Below are 4,256 nucleotides of genomic sequence, written 5' to 3'. Positions count from 1 at the left end.
AGATAATAATAATTATTATGATTATTATGGTATTTGTTAAGCACTTACTATGTGCCAGGCATTGTACTAAGCACTGGAATGGATACAAGATAATCGGGTTGGACCCAGTCCCTGTCCTTCATAGGGCTCACAGACTTAAACCCCAGCACTTAGAACAATGCTTTGCACATAGTAAACACTAAATAAATGTCATTATTATTATTATTATTATTATTATTATTAAACCCCATTTTATAGATGAGGTAACTAAGGCCTAGAGAATTGAATTGATTTGACCAAGGCTGCACAGCAGACAAGGGGCAGAGCCAGGATTAGAACCCATGACCTTCTAACTCCCAGGCCCATGCCCTATCCACTAAACCATGCTGCTTCCCCGTGATTCTAGAGTAAGCAGTGTGGTCTAAGAGAAGCAGCATGGCTAAATGAATAAAGCACAGGCCTGGGAGTCAGAAGAATCTGGGTTCTAATCCTGACTACACCACATGTCTGTTGTGTGATCTTGGCCGAGTCACTTCTCCATGCTTCTGTTACCTCATCTGTAAAATGGAATTAAGATTATGAGCCCTATATGGGACAGGGACTGTGTCCAACACAATTTGCTTGATCCTCCAGCGCTGAGAGCAGAGCCTGGCACACAGTAAGTGGTTAACAAATTCCACAATTATTGTTATTATTATTAGAATATGAGCTTGACAAGGACAAAGGGAGTGAGCTGAGGAGTAATGGGTGATGATAAACATCTAAAATGGGGCAAGAAAATCTCAAATTTGAGCAGGAGGAGTTTGTGTTTGATGCGGAGGGGAAGGGATGTAGGGGTGGTTTTCGAGGAGTGGAAAGATGTCGGCTGAACAAGATGACCCATGCAGCAGTGGGCATTGTAGAGTGGAGGGGGTGAAGTGGGAGGCCGGGAGACCAACAAGGAGGCTGATGCTAGCCACAATCTGACTAGTGTTTCGTCCAGAATGGTGGCTCTTTGGTGGTGAGGAAGGAGTGAATCTGAGAGGTATTCTGTAGGAAGAACTCTCTCTCTGAGATTTTCTCTCTGTCTCTGGTTCTGTCTCTCTCTTCTCCAGCTCTCCTACCTTTTTGCATGCCTTTCCTGACTCTTTGAGCCCTGGGGAAGCTCCATCCCTGTCTCCCCTTTGAGTTTCTCCATAGATGGTAACCTCAGAGAAGTACCAATGCAGTCAGGTCACTTCTCCAAAGCATCCTCGCATACCCTACTCCTGGGCTATTTTCCAGCCACTTTTCAGATTTGCTAAGGGGAAACTGACTCAATCATGTAAAAGATCAGCTAGTAAATTGCTTCAGAAGCCCAGAAACGAGCTGTTGGCTTTGCTGAATGTGTTCCCGTTTCTCCGCCCTGTGATCCTGGGTGACTCATTCCAGCTCCCCATACAGAATTTGTCAAACTCCAGATGATCTCACCATAATTTTGTGAACAAAGATTACAGAGGTGCAAACCCAGCAATCACAGTGCTGAGCCCATGAAAAGAAGGAAGATTTACCCTCTATTTCTTTAGGTTGATCCAACAGAACTTTAGAAAATCTCCTCTTTGACACAAGGTAATTGAACTACTCCCTCTCAGTCATAAGATTTGTTTTACCAACCCTCTCTCTGTTGTTTTATATTTCTGTCCTCAGCTAGGTTGAACAGTGAAAACCTCAGTTGGGAGGGGTTGAAGGCTTTTGGAGGTAAGACCCTCAGAGAGGCTGTCCTGAGAAGCTGAGACAGAGCCTGCTAGGGCCTACAATGTTTTCTTCCTTGACTCTGCTCTGCACTAGCCGAAGTCACCATTTACTGTTAAGAGCCAAAACTTGATTTCTCTGGAGCAAAGGTGACTCCCCTTCCTTTTCCTTGCCTGCTTGGTTCCCCGCCTGCCTTACATTCTACTTGCTTCCCTGCCTGTTTGCCTACTTGCCTGGCTGCTTCACTACCGGTCTGTTTGCCTGCCTGTTTGAGCATGGCTTAGAGGACAGACCACGGGCCTGGGAGTCAGAAGGTCACAACAATAATAATAATAATAATAATAATAATAATAATAATGTTGGCATTTGTTAAGTGCTTACTATGTGCAAGGCACTGTTCTAAGCACTGGGGGGGATACAAAGTGATCAAGTTGTCCCACATGGGGCTCACAGCCTTAATCCCCATTTTACAGATGAGGTCACTGAGGCTCAGAGAAGTTAAGTGACTTGCTCAAGGTCACACAGCAGACATGTGGCGGAGCTGGGATTCGAACCCATGAGCTCTGACTCCAAAGCCTGGGCTCTTTCCACTGAGCTACGCTGCTTCTCTAAGCATGGATTCTAATCCCAGCCCTGCCACTTGTCTGCTAGGTGACCTTGGTCAAGTCACTTAACTTCTCTGCACCTCAGTTCCCTCATTTGTAAAATGGGAATTAAGACTGTGAGTCTTATGTGGACACAGGGACAGTGTCCAGCCCAACTTGCCTGTATCTACTCCAGCACTTAGAACAGTGGCTGGCACATAGTAAGTGCTTAACAAATACCATAATTATTATTATTATTATTCCTGCCTTCCTGCCTACTTCCCTGTATGCCAGGCTGCTTCCCTCCCTATCGACCTGCTCAAGTGCCTATGTGCCTTTGACCCTGTCTGCCCACTTGCCTCAATGGAAATGTTGCTGCTCATCAGGGAAATTGACCAAAGGAATGGAAGGAGGAGGAGAACAAAGTGACTGGGAAATCCACATTCTGAACAGTCTGTCCCATCCACAAACCACAGACATGTGGGAGGGAGAAGGACACAGCTGAATTGGCACAACTGGGATTTGTAGATCACACCTACCAACTCCACCCACCATGTTGCAGGAAGTACAGTCATCTCTGGCATGGTGATCTAGGCTGAGGGCCTAGTTCGGAACTGAGGACTTTTTAAGTCTTATTCAGCACCCACCTGGATCTGGGAACTCTTCCTTCCGTGGTCCTGAGGTCTGGAAAAAAGTCTACATCCTTTTGAGCTCATTTAAACCGTATGTCCACCAACTCTGCTGTATTGTAATAATAATAATAATAATAATAATAATAATAATAATGATAATAATAATAATAATAATAATGTCATTTATTAAGCACTTACTATGTGCAAAGCACTGTTCTAAGCACTGGGGAGGTTACAAGGTGATCAGGTTGTCCCCCGGGGGCTCACAGTCTTCATCCCCATTTTAAAGATGGGGTAACTGAGGCACAGAGAAGTTAAGTGACTTGCCCAAAGTCACACATCTGACAATTGGTGGAGCCAGGATTTGAACCTATGACCTCTGACTCCAAAGACTGTGCTCTTTCCCCTGAGCCACGCTGTACTCTCACAAGCGCTTGGTGCAGTGCCCTGCACACGGTAAGTGCCTAAAAAATACCGTTGATTGATTTAAACCATCATTTGGCCATTCTTTCATAGGAACTAACTTAAAGAAGAGACTGTATCCCATATGTATATAAGTAATGGCTACTCCAGGGAAATCCTTATCTTTCTTGGCCATTTTAAAGTCAGAAAAAGTGGGTATTCATTCAATCGTATTTATTGAGCGCTTACTGCTATGTGCAGAGCACTGTACTAAGTGCTTCTCCCTCTAAAGGTATCTCCTTCTGTTTTAGTGAAGAGCCTAGTGGATAGAGCATAGTTCTGGGTGTCAGAAGGACCTGGGTTCTAACCCCAGCTCTGTTGCTTGTTGGCTGTGTGGCTTTGGGCAAGTCACTGTACTTCTCTGTGCCTCATTTACCTCATCTGTAAAATGGGAACTAAGACTGTGAGCCCCCTGTGGGTCAGGGACTGCGTCCAAACTGATTAACTTGTATCTACCCCCAGTACTTAGCACAGTGCCTGGCACATAGTAAGCGTTAAACAAAGATCATTAAAAAAAGGTAAATGAAACTTTATTTTCTCCAATAGGTTTATAAACTGGTTGGGACAATAAAAGTTAACGAAGGAAAAATGGTGTGGATTTCATTAGACCAGGCTTTGGGAATAAAAACCTAAACCATGAATTATGAGTAGGAAATGAGATGTGTTCTGCCTCTGATGCCTGGGTTGGGGGTGGGGATAAAGGGCAGTCAACCATTTTTTTTCTGATTATTCTGGTTGTTAGCTGCCCTGCCCACTCTCTGGGTCACACCTGGAGAGTTTCCAGTACTCTACCAGTCTCGGCTAGGGGAGGGAGAGTCAAGCAGAGGCATACCCATTCCATTCCTAGCTTGGCCAGTGAATAGCGAGTGGAAAGCAATCTGCTACAAGT

At 44.8% G+C, this 4,256-nt stretch overlaps 1 non-coding gene across 1 annotated transcript; it reads left to right on the top strand.

Annotated features, from left to right (window-relative positions):
• Positions 1-4,118: 4,118 nt before the first annotated feature.
• LOC119931198 lies at positions 4,119-4,256 on the top strand. The gene has a single exon (XR_005452054.1). It is a non-coding gene; the product is annotated as a small nucleolar RNA SNORA7 (small nucleolar RNA).

Source organism: Tachyglossus aculeatus, chromosome 7 (assembly GCF_015852505.1).
Source record: "Tachyglossus aculeatus isolate mTacAcu1 chromosome 7, mTacAcu1.pri, whole genome shotgun sequence".
Classification (NCBI taxonomy): Eukaryota; Metazoa; Chordata; class Mammalia; order Monotremata; family Tachyglossidae; genus Tachyglossus; species Tachyglossus aculeatus.
The sequence above is the reverse complement of the archived record's forward strand: the minus strand, read 5'-3'. Positions and strand labels throughout refer to the sequence as shown.